The sequence below is a fragment of the Carassius auratus genome, unplaced genomic scaffold, assembly GCF_003368295.1.
Source record: "Carassius auratus strain Wakin unplaced genomic scaffold, ASM336829v1 scaf_tig00037431, whole genome shotgun sequence".
Lineage (NCBI taxonomy): Eukaryota > Metazoa > Chordata > Actinopteri > Cypriniformes > Cyprinidae > Carassius > Carassius auratus.
Window position 1 is genome coordinate 16286 of NW_020526381.1, and position 12385 is coordinate 28670.

Genomic DNA, 12385 nt, shown 5'->3' on the forward strand with positions numbered 1-12385 from the left:
AATCAATGTGCATGAAGAAATTTTAGATGTACAGATGTTTTGAGTATCATTTGAAGATGATTTAAATAATACCAGTTAAACAGCATGTTTCGGTTGTGTTTGTTTTCCAAGAAATTAGTCTGGACACACCTGTGGCTTGACTTCATTTTAAAGTGCATTTGATTATATATAAACCATATGTTTTTTATTTTTATTTTATTATATTATGCTTACCAAATTTGCATTTATGTGATCAAAATATAGTAAAAACTGTAATATTGTAAAATATTATTATAATTAAAAAAACTTATTTTAATATATTTTCAAATATAATCCATTATTATTATTCTAATATGCTGATTTGCTCCTCAATAAACTTTATAATTATTATCATTGTTGAAAACAGTTGTGCCGCTTAATATTTTTGTGGCAACTTGTTTTTCAGGATTATTTGTTAAATAAAAAATTCAATAGAACAGCATTTGTTTGAAATAAAAATAGTTTCTTACATTATAAATGTATTTACCATTACTTTAGCAAATGAATGCATCCTTTCTGAATGCATCCTTTTTTCCAAAAACCTTTGAGTGATAGTGTGTATACATTGTGCAGAAATCAAGCAGAATACTCTTAAAAATCAAATTTAAAACTCTTCAAAAATCAATTTAAAAATCAGTTTAATTTTCCTTAGGCCTAATTTTTGAAGATATACATGGGTTTCAAAGAATTATAAAAAAGCATCATATTAATATTTATAATTATTAATCTGTAGTTTGTTTCAAATATCTGTATGATTATCTACTTTTATATATTTTTTGTTATTTTTTGCCTTTGTGTCAGATGTATCATTGTATAAGGCCTTTGGAAGGAAGCTAAATAAAGACTGTTCAGATGGGATTGATGAGCCGGTGTTATATATGAGACACCCACCCCTCCACAAGTCAGTCCAGACGTGAACCAGGTAAACCCGGATCTGTTTCATACATCATCAACACCTTTCCAATCTGAGTCACAGTCACTCGGCTTGACCTTTCTGCAAGAGGATCCAACTGAGACACCAAAGGCAGAAGTGCTACAAGTCCTGAGAGTCCGCTAAATGTCAGATCTCTCATTAGTAGAATTGACCAGACTTAAACTTTCTATAATGTCTATAACCGCCACTGGTGAATGTGAACAAATAGTGGAAACCATTAGCTGCTCCAACGCTAAAACTGAGTTTTAGGCAAACTGTACTAGACATATGGTCAACATAATGACTGTATTGTGAATAAAAGTCACGTGGGCGTGTATGGAGACGTTGTTTTGACGTGGAAACAGATTTTAAGCCAAATGTAAATTTAATTGTACTGTATTAACAAGTCTTTAGCAAGTATTTTATCTTGCTAGCTCAATGCATACTGAAGTATACGATAATTGGACATCCAGACCGACGTGCTAATGTGCTGTTTGCTTCAAGAGAGCAAAGGCGGCTGAGACATCACCTCTGTGGTTTGTTTATTTAGCAGCCCAGCATCTATTCAGTTGCTTGAAAAGATAATCCACCCCCGCATGCAGACCGGGTGCACCTGGCTTCTCTGTGGGTTGCCAGGTACTGTTTGTGTTTTCGATGAATTCTGCATTTAAAAAGTAACAGGTTGGTGATATTGATAGCAGTATACGCATTTTTCAACTTATGAAATGGTTAGACAAATGTCTATTGACACACGTTTTTTTTTTTTTTTTTTTGGATTAGCAAATAACCTTTAGAAAACAGTTTAGGTGTCAGCTTAGCAAAACTATGATTTGCTTGTCGGTGACAAGTCATATTATAGGAAGAGAGGATATGTTCATTCAGGAGCATTGAATATTTGATTTAAAAAAAAAATGTATATGCCACTGTGAACAGGAAATTTTTGACATTCATAAATATTTTATTCAGAAAGGATGCATTAAATTGATCAAAAGTAAACAAATAAATGCATGTTTCAAAAACATTTAAAAAAATTATACCAACCTCAATCTTCTCAGAACATTTTATTTTGAGACATTACAAGTAAACACTGTAAATTGTACATTTGCTTATGCGCTTTCAGTACATTTTGCCAAATTTTAGGTGTACACTTGCATATAAAAGCCACAAAACTCCAATTCAGATTTCAAGGAGATGTCAGTAAAATGTGTTGGACAGCTCTGGAAGTAATTGCCGGCAGAAATTTGATGACAGCCTGTAAATCTGTCAGTACAGAATTATGAGAGCAACAGTTGATATATTGTAATTTTTGCGATTATATTTCCTTCCCATTTTTCAGCCACATTACTAATTTTCAAGACACATGACTTATATTTTTAAACATCTACAGCTGAATCTACATTACTTTATGTCTTTGACTTCATAATGAATTGTTCTATTAAGAAACTGTAATGACTGAATGCTCTGAGGTCCCTCGCTGCAGTGAATCTCAGCTCCATGTTCTCACTTCTGCAATATATCACCAGTTTTTATTGATGGATCATCCAGAGCCAATGAGAGCTTCGGCAAAGTGCTTACTGCTGGTCCCATTCTGATTTATATCTCATGGGGAAATGGGGGGGTCTCTTCCTAGTCCTTTTTAGACTTTAACGATGATCTACTCAAGTTCACTGACAACTGGTCCTGTTTGATTCATGTAAAGTCTTTTTTACTAATCTGCTGATGAGGGTTGCCAAACGTCCATCATAACTCAAGCCATCAAAAACTAACTTCAAAAATCTGAGTTTTTACTCAGAGAGGGCGGGACTCTAATTTGAATGATGCGAGGCATCAGCCAATCACTGGCTTTCAGCATCTGAGGTTTCACGTTTATTGATTCACCAGGGATACTAAGTGCTGTAGACTGATTTGCCTGTCCCAAAAATCTAATTCTCGTTAAACGCAGGCCAATGCTTTGCAGAATATACTGCATTCGGTCAATCCTTGACCCATCATTCCTAACTGATGGACAAGGAATGTTGTTTCCGAGCCAGAAGAGTACTTAAGCAGTGTGGAAATATAAGCACAATGATTCTGCACTATACAAGCCTGTCGGAGTGTTTCCTGTCACAAAAATTAAATGTTTGCACCAAGTAATAATTCAATGGGGCTATGAGGAAAATTTGCTTTATTTGGGTCTTAGAATGGATATTAGGTGTTTATCGATTCATAATGGCATTTTGCTTATATGTTACACATCAGTTACTATAGGGTTGCACAATATATTGCTGTCATATTCAAGTAATCTGGTAGTATTATAGATTTTTAAATTTAATCTCAAAACGAGTGTCCATTTTTTTTATATCCTACATTATAAATTCTATAGTTCTGAAAATACTTTTATATTTAAACATTTAATTCAATGAAAATATTATTTATTTGATTGATTGTTTCATTTATTAGTTATCTGTGGAATAGAACGTTAACCAATTATGGAACCTTATTGGAAAGTGTCACCTTTACTTTTCCTTCGTTCTTTATTTAAAGTGAAGATTGTTTAAAACGCTCTCTTTGTCAAAGATGTCTGAGGAGGTATCACAACCAGCAATGTTTCTGTCTTCCTCACGTGGATGGAGAACCGTTTATTTCCACCCAAGCAGAACAAGGCTTCGGCTCAGAAACAACACAATCACTCGATAGATGTGACAATATATAATGTGTTTTCCCAACCTCAGAAAGTCCCTTGCTTTGGTTAATTCCAGGGTGCAGTGATTTTGATGATGATGGCAGATGAGGGGTGGGCAAGGGTGCATGATTTGAATCTGGTCATGGGCTGTGCCCAGTGTCTGACCCTAATCCTCGTGCAAGCAGAATTATGTGGTGTGGGATTAGTGAGCTTTTCCCTTTCCTGTGTGGGACATCCACTTTTTATAATGATGGCCCAGCAGCAGGTCAAACCAACCAGGCCTGATGACATGAAAGAAGCATTCGAATCACACTGCTCTTCCTGGAGCTCCATATTTGATCAGGCAGAAAGTTTCCCCCCCCGTACCATATAAATGCTGCATGGCTGTATTCATCATAGCAGGTTCCAAATCCATTATGCAGTAGGTTGGTGCAGAAATACAGCAAGAACATGGTTGATTATCCATATGAGCTGGTTCAGAAAGATCTGATCTATTGCTCTGTTGTGTATTCTTTTTTATGTAATAAGCTTATCTGATGCAGACACCAGTTTTGGAGATTAACCAACTTTTTTCTCTTATTTATTTCTGTGATTGCAAGCTACAGCAGCAACCATTACTCCAGTCTTCAGGGCCACTTCATTCTTCAGAAATCCTTCTGATATGCTGATTTTAATAATAACATTTCTTATTATTATCAGTGCTCAAAACTGTTTTTGTTGCATAATATTTTTGTGGAAGATGTGACATACTAAAATTCAGCTTCTAAAATTCCATCACAGTTTTTAAATATATTTCAATAGAAAACGGTTCTTTTAAACTGCAATATCATTTCACAATACTGATTTTACTGCTTTACATAAAGCCTCATTTAGATGTAACAACAACAGTGTTTACGGCATCTGCTTTATTCACAGCTGAATTGTTGGAGGTTTTTGCATCAGTCTCGAGGCAATTCATTGTTCTTAAGTACAGACGATGCAGCACTTCCATATGGCAAACCCTGAAGCACTTTGGCAGACACACACACCTTGCCAGGTGAGAGCACTGCAGACGGTAAAAATAGAGATGTGTTTTTTTTCTTTTATGAGCTGAATGTAGGATAGATAAACAGTTAGACAGACAGACTGGCTAACACATGATAGATAGACGGACAAAGACAGATACTGTAGATAGATGGATGGATGGATGGATGGATGGATGGATGGATGGATGGATGGATGGAAGGAAGGATGGACAGACGGACGGACGAACAGACAGACAGATAGATAGATATATAAATAGATGGATAGTGAAGGTCTCAGGTTAGCTATTGTAAAGAGTGATAGATGGATGGATGGATGGAGGACGGACGGACGGACGGACGGATAGATAGATAGATAGATAGACGGACGGACGGACGGACAGACAGACAGACATAGATAGATAGATAGATAGATGGATGGATGGATGGATGGATGGATGGACGGACGGACAGACATAGATAGATAGATAGATAGATAGATAGATAGATAGATAGATAGATAGATAGATAGATAGATAGATAGATAGAGACAGACGGATGGATGGATGGATGGACAGATGGATAGATAGACAGTTGATAGATAGATAGATAGATAGATAGATAGATAGATAGATAGATAGATAGATAGATAATGAAGCAATTATCTTCATTATATTAATTAACCCATCCATCATTTATAAAGCCGGGAACCCCCCCCCCCCCCCCCCCCTCACATCAGCAACTGTCCATCTGCCAAGCCCAATTCCTCCTCCCTGATGTGCATTCTTGTTTTCTCTACAGTATATCGCCCTCCATCTCTCTCTCTCTCTCTCTCTCTCTCTCTCTTCTATCACAAACAGTAGCTGCTCCCTCCCGCCAGCTTTGGCACATGCAGGAGTGAGTGAGGAGCAGAGGTAGACATGGACGCTACCATTGTGAGTTGCTTGGGCGTGTTCAGGGAGCTCCTCCTATAATGGACGGATCGGGGGAGGGAGGGAGGGAGGGAGAGAGAGTGGGAGCGCTCGCATCCTAATCTTCCTGTTCAGCATCTCTGCTGGCTTTCTGGATGATCCCTCTCTCTCATGTTTGAACACAGGCCGTTATTACCGGATTCTCAGCTTTTTGGGGGATTGTAAATTTGTACCATTTAAAAAATACAGGGACTATTTTGGTGCATATTCAACATAATTTGACGGTAAGAAAGTTGATTGTTTGTTTATGTGTCTTGTGTACTAGATAAAGATATAGAAACATAGTGAATAAAATAATTTCTGCTTCTTTTTTTTTCTTTTTTTTTGTCTGGAAAGTCCATACTAGAGGTTGCAATGCACATTAAGACTCTCTGCAGGGTAAAACTTTATAAAATATTAAAGGTAAGAACCGTGTTTGAAGATTTCAGTGCCCAGAAAACTCAGCTAAAGGGAGTTTTCCTTTTAAATAAACTGTAACCGAAGACACTGAGCTATTTAGATGATGCCTCCGTTTATAGAACGAATCAATGAGCGTCTGGTTCCTGCTGAGTAGATTTTGGAAGCAGTTACATAATCAATACACAGTGAAAATATTTCTCCTGCAGCGACTAAGTGATGCAATAATCTAATATGATAAAGTGCACGATTGTCACCACATTCGAAAAGCAGAACGCTCATCAATCGCAGAGAGAAGTTTTGCTGGACGCATTACAAAACTTGCTTTTGCTAATTCTAGTATTTAGATATTCACAGAATAGAAGAGAAATCTGTTGGCCTTCTCCTTTTGACATGAAAAGCATCATTAAGTTTATGAAAATGAGATGTGCAATGATGCAAGAGTGTGAACTGATTAAACTATAAAATTGATGTTTATCACTTTCAGTGCACTCAAGCATGTGCGTTCAGAAATGTGTGGGCGAATGCAAGTTGTGTATTTATAAATTGTGTGTGCTAGTTGTGTACCGAAGGGTGGGGGATCTCCTTGCAGTGGATAAAAACATATGCATTATTTATAGCCTCTAAATGTCTCGTGGGCACCAGAAGAACCATTATAGTCTTTCTCAGATACAAAAATTGTTCGTTAATCGCTCATGATGAAGCTAGTTGTGGAGTAAATGCTACTCTACTGTATGCAACTGCAGGTGAACTTATTCATTATAGTAACTAAACGTAACCTGTCAAGCAAACCTAGAAAAAACGTTTCCAACTCACTCTCCTAGATAACATTTGATCATTAGCTGTCTTCTGTGGCTTCTGTGGTTTCTACTGTATGTGTATTCCTGGTGATCAAAGACAGAAAACGTGTTATAGAAAAATGACTTGTTAGAGGCGCCTCGCAGCGAGGGAATGCAGGGCCAAACAGATCTTGAAGACTGCTTTGAGTTAGCAGAAACGAAGCTCAGACACTGCATCAAATTCAGACCAATGTTTGCACTATAGTGTTAAATGTTCCACAGTCAGATATGAGTCTAAATCTCCAAAGCAGAGTTGGCAACTGCTAAGAATTTTCAAGATAACACACAATTCCCAAAAGGATACAGTAAATGGGTATATTCAGGCCCACATGGAATCTGCTCATTTGGAATGGCTGTCATTTCTAAATAGCAGACAAAAAAAAAATAACACTTTGCTCTTAATTAATATTTTAGCTTTATATATATATATATATATATATAAGGAGTCTAAACCCATTTTCAACCATGTTTGAATCCATTCCACAGAATTTAAGCTTTGCTAAGCTCCATCCCCATTGGTTCCTGTACTATTATAAGCAAAGAGCAACAACATTTTGCTGTATTCTAAATAACTTTCAAGAAAAAAAATTAGATTTCCTCTACAAACACAAGTTTAAAAAGATGGGTCTTATGTCCAACGGGTCAGTAGGGTCAGTTCAAACTTTACTGTGTTTCACTATTACAAGTGAAAAGCAACATTACACTATATTTTAAATAATTTACGTAAAAAATGCATTCATACTTATTGAAATTCACAGACCATAGACAAACACTAGAAAAGTCATTATAGATGGGTGAAATATATATATATTTATATATATAATATATATATATATATATATATATATATATACACACACATACATACACACACACACACACTTCAAAATTTAAAATTTCACCTTTAGTCAGATTTTTACCTGCCATTTCTTTGTAATTCATTTTGAAATTTACCAGCAATTTCTGAGTATAATATATTTAAATCCACCTTCTTTTTCTACAATAATCCAAATATAAAAGCAAAGATGTGATTTCTAATAGTATTTATCATTGAGATCTTGTTATACAAAGAATTAGGTTAATAAGAAACTGTATGTACAATTAGTTCCAATTTGTACTGTCTGCTTAAACTGGGACTTCACAGTCAATTTCACAACTAACTTTCCATCTGTCTTTATCTACTGCTTATATTTTAATCAACTGTAACTAAGCTACATGGACAAAACTGAATGTGAGCTTGTGCAAAAGAGCTCTGTTTTTTCAGCCCAGCGTTGGCAGTTAATGTAATGGCAATTTTGCAGTCCTACAGTTGGCTTGTGTTTTATGTTTGCGAGAGAAGCTTTTTTTCTGGACAGCGAATCTCAAGAGGGAGCAGAAAAAAATGCTGGAGCAGAACGTCCCTGAAACTCACAAAAAAAAAAAGCTCTGTTTTTTTTCTTTTTCGTTTTTATGGTTTCTCACTCTTCCTCTCTTTTGTTTGAACCAGCTTCCTGAAACCATGAGGGTTAAACTTTTTTTTATCTGTTCATCTGTCGAGAGCATGACAGGTGTTACAGTCAACATCACCATAATGAAGCATCTCGGTATAAGCATCACAAATTCTCAGTTTCCTTGTCAGTAAGGAGCTTACTTTGAATAACAAGCAGTATTAAAAATACATAAAACATATTTATGTATTAATAGTCAGCCGTAGAAGGAAATGTTCCTGAATTAAGCGAGTGCATGAATGTCTGCAGACTCCTTAATATTTTACTAGAGCCCTGTTCACAGCAGGGTTCTCCCTAATAGATCAACATGGCGGATTTTCACCCTGAGCCTCTGTGATTTATTCCCTTTGTGCTGCTTTTTAATTGAATAATTATGCATTCGGACAAAGATATTTTATGGACATCGACGGTTTTAAAATTCATTTGAAGTGGTTGAGCCATCATGTTTTATCTAAGGCAAGTGTTACGGTGCACATCTTAAGGCATCTTAATTTACTTTAATTCCAAAAAAGCGCATATGGGAGTGGAAAGTTCTACTGACTATGTGCAAGAAGCTGCAACATTTTTTCCATAATGAACAACAAGAGCTGTACAAATTAGCATAAGTTCGCAAACAAGCAAACAGTACTCTCCTCCCATAAATTTTGCCTTTGAAAGGGAAACATGCAATTGACTGTGTCCATGTCTTTTCATCGCACATTTTTCACAGTGTGTCTTTAGTAAATCCTGACATTTGTTCTTTAATGCCGAAAGAGGGTTGGGGTGAATGGGCAGTGCGTCAATTTAAAGGTGATTTGTTTCCTTTTTCAGATGTTTAAGTCAATATGAAATCAAATTTGGCTTTCTAAATGTGCATTCCTGGGGCCCTAAGTGCATGGTCTAAAGCGCACAGTGCAGGTGCACTCAGGGCATGTCCGAATCCACTTTTGCTAGTTTAATGACGGGAAAATGGTCGGCGCACCCGGGTGCATGGTCTACACGAGTTGTACCTATTCTCTTAATGAGTAATGGGTGTTTTGTGGGCATAACATGCAATAAACCAATCAGAGTCTCATCTCCCATCCCCTTTAAAAGCCAGTTGCGCTATGGCGAGTTCACTATTTACATGGCGGAATGTAATTTTTCATTTTTAAAAATGTTTGTGTGCTGCTGCGCGTCCCTTTGCGTGTCATAGGCAAAGTGTATATGAGTTGTACACCTGCCTACAGGCGCATATAACTATTCTATTCTATTAAATTGTGTGTAATTCAGACACAGGACACATTATAAAAGTTTAATATCCCATGACAATCCATCACACTATCATTGTTACTCGTAAATATTCTATATTTTGGTGAATTCGTAAGAATTTCATTTGTGTTTTTGTACGATCTTCTTGCCCTCCACTAAGGATTAGGTTAATCAATAAACTTTCATGCTTAAAAAAGGTCTCTTTTTGTACGACTTCTACGGATTCAAACAAATTTGAAACGAGTTCGCCAAAGCCATTCGTTTGGCCAGCTGTTTGTTCGGTCAATAAGAGATGAAGAGGATGGAATATTTGAAGTATTTGGATTTCAGGTCTGACAGAAAGAAATTGCTTAATCTTGTGTTTATTACTAGCTGTATTGGAAGAACTATGAAATTATATATCATTAAAACTTTTCTGGCCACTCATTCACTTATTTCTTAATGTATTTATGCTAATGTTGGAGTCCAAACGTGGCTGATACCATCAAATTAAAATGATATATCTGTAAACAGAGATGATAAAATACCTCATGTTATCTATAGACTCCCTCTCGTTCACCTGTCGTTTAAAATAATTTAGGCCATGCAAAGGGTATCATTTGGTTAATGGACACAAGGAAATTTTGTCATGGTCATGTCAAGGAAATCAATAAGACTTAGCGTGTTCCTGATGGGCCCCACTGATACAGACCTCTGGTTACCATTAGCGATATGATGCTATCCACAATAAAATGGGCGATCCACACCTGCTTATCGGCACTAAATCTCATCATCTACACTTTGAAAACTAATCTGGAGTTACCGCTGTAATGCTGAAAGCGCATTAAACACAAGTCGTTTCAGTTAACAAGTGCTATGCTACAAATGGAGTCTTGTCAGCTATTGGTCATCTTGATAACCCTTCCCCCAGCATGTTTTATGTGTGCGCTGCTGAATTGCAAAGCAGGGAATCAATCAATAACCTGGAATTTGTCAAAGTAATACATGCACCTCTGAGCTCAGAAATAGACGTGGGTGAGATGCACGTCTCCTCTTCAGCTTAATGGACCTCTCAAAATGTATTTATCCCTCCTGATCTGTCTGTGTGATAGTATTAAAAGAGCGTTAGCGAATGTGTGGCTACCACAGGATTAAAAATGGAAGATATTGTAGATTTGAAAATCCACATGTAGTTCATTTCATTGCTTTCATTGTAAGATATTAGATTTAACCCTTTGTTGCGTGACGCCCAATATAGATCTTTCTAAGTTCAAAGCTAGTTTTAACCATTTACCATGTGATCTGACATCCAAACCACCATGGGTGATGACCTTTGAGCCCATATACAGAATATATAAAATTGAGACTTATCTGAAGTGATTACAGTACATTAAACCATAGCACACCTGAGAAGCGAATCCCTGTCAAGCATTTTCATTTGGTTCTCCAGCAGAAGATTGAAATGATTTACTGAATACATCAGTTTTATGCATGTTACATAGATGCCATATAAGATTCATAACTGAATTATCTTTCTTCATGAAGCTCATTGTTTTGTGTTCATTCATGTTCATTACAGCACATGATTAAAGGAAGAGAAACTCCACACGGGAGAAGGAAAATAGGTGCATACGTGAGCTCAGAAAGCAGCGGTTATGTAACACCCAGCTGGCTGTTTCATCAAGGGAGAGCCGAAGAGGGAAGTGCTGGGTGGGGTTGTGTAGAAACATACATCAACAAGCACTGTGTGCTGTGTATGCAGCTGCTGTTAACCAAGATGAAAGCTTCTCACCAAAGTTATAAATGCATACGACGTAAATTATTCTAATAATAAATCATTAAATTTTTATTCTTTTTTGTTTACATTTCAATTTTAGACAAATAAATTGAAATACATAAAGATAAAAATATTTCATGTAATATAAAAGTAATACAATTAAATAAAAAGAAAAAACTAAACAAATGGATTATTATATTACATTAACATTTTGAATATAAATTATATTCTATAAAGTAAATATTCTCATAACAAATAATTTAATATTTTCTCTCATTTTTATCTATTATTTTTTAATGTTATGTATAGATTTTAGGTTAAGGTTTTATATTGTATATATGTATAACATAAAAATAATAAAATAAAAAAGAATTAAAGTTAATTAAATACAGATATATACACACACACACACACACACACAAATAAATAAATATAAAAATATTACAGTAATAATATTTTTATGTAATATAAAAATTATAAAATTAACAAGAAGAAATAAAGATACATTAAAAACTGATTATTATATTATATATTTGTTTTATTCATTATTTTCATTATATCTAATATTATTTTAATTGCGGGTTACTATTTATTGTATTCAGTAAAGAAAAAAAAAATATTCAGGGTAATGTTATTATAATTATGTTTTTTATTATTATTTAATGTTATTATAGTTATTATGATTTTAAATACAAAGCCAAAATATATCTCTATTTCTGCAATAATGACCAATGGATCATTTACGTCAGGAACGTGCATTAGGAAAGCAAATAGGTTCCATTTTGATTTCTGTTGATCTCATTCTCTATGTGAGCAGCTCATAAAACCAGTCTGTTAAACAAACCAAACAGGACTGGCTTTGTTTCGCAGAGGCAGACTGTCATTTCCTCCTCCAAGTAAGCAAAGAAAGTTTCCATGTCTGACTTTATCACTGATAAGAGATGCTAGCTGCTATCGGCTGTCTGCGACAATAACGAAATGCAATGAGACAACGGAGAGACACGGAACAGATAAATCCTTTTCTCATGTCATCTACACACTCTGGCTCAGAGAGAGAAAGAGAGTAATCTAAAGCCAGAATGGACAGAATAACATTTCTACAGGATTAAATC

The 12385-nt window shown here is 35.6% G+C and overlaps 1 protein-coding gene across 2 annotated transcripts in view; it reads left to right on the forward strand.

The window, feature by feature from the left end:
- Positions 1-916: 916 nt before the first annotated feature.
- Positions 917-12385, forward strand: part of LOC113083233 (synaptic vesicle glycoprotein 2B-like) — a 29683-nt gene continuing 18214 nt past the window's right edge. The window contains exon 1 of one of the 2 annotated variants that reach the window (XM_026254416.1): positions 917-940. The gene's annotated coding sequence lies outside the window, so the exon portion shown is untranslated. Of the gene's footprint in view, positions 941-5597; positions 5790-12385 lie in introns of those variants that run through there. The other variant, XM_026254415.1, reaches the window with a different exon arrangement.